The following is an 800-nucleotide window of genomic DNA, read 5'->3' as shown; positions in this document are numbered from 1 at the left end:
TATTTTTAGTTGTCCAGCTAATTTCTTTCTATTTTTAGTAGACACGGGGTCTCGCTCTTGCTCAGGCTGGTCTCGAACCCCTGACCTCCAGCGATCCTCCCGCCTCGGCCTCCCAGAGCGCTGGGATGACAGGCGTGGGCCACCGCCCTGCTGTCTCCGCGTATGGGCCTTGGCTGGGCGGGCTGATGGACCTAGCTGGGCTGTCACAGGGCGAGCGGGCTCCCCGCGTGGCTTCCCCTGGGGACAGAGGTCCGATTTCCTTCCTCTCTTTGCTTCCCTCCGTCGGGGCCCAGGCCGCTGGAGGAGGAGTAGGAGGAGGTCGTGCTTCAAGAGTGGCCGGTTTGGGGCCATTGCCATGTCAGCAAAGCACGAACTACAGCTAAGCCCCACCTGCTCCAGGGTCCTGTCCGAGATTCAATCGCCTCTTTTTCTTTAAGGCCACAGCGGGGAGCGAGGCGGGAGAGAGAACGTGTTGGTGTGTGCGCACGCGCGTTTTATGTTTTCGGTGGTGACTTTTTTTTGCCCCCTTTGAGACTCAAACTGTGTATTGGATGATACTGAATTATTACTTTTATAGTACGGTATAGTCATGTTCTCACCATGAAAACATTCTATCTTATGGAGGCACATTCCTTAATGTTTAGTTTTGGATGTGACGACATGCCTTGGATTATCTGTAAAATAATCCACAAAGGTTAACATCAGGATGGGGGTAGATAGAACAAAATTGCTATGTGCTGATAACTGTTGAAGGTTGTGCGGAACCTTATAGAATTTATTTGATTGATTTTTCCATATAT

This window comes from Propithecus coquereli, unplaced genomic scaffold, assembly GCF_000956105.1.
Source record: "Propithecus coquereli isolate 6110/MARCELLA unplaced genomic scaffold, Pcoq_1.0 Scaffold425, whole genome shotgun sequence".
NCBI classification, from domain to species: Eukaryota; Metazoa; Chordata; class Mammalia; order Primates; family Indriidae; genus Propithecus; species Propithecus coquereli.
Note: the sequence above shows the minus strand (reverse complement) of the source record.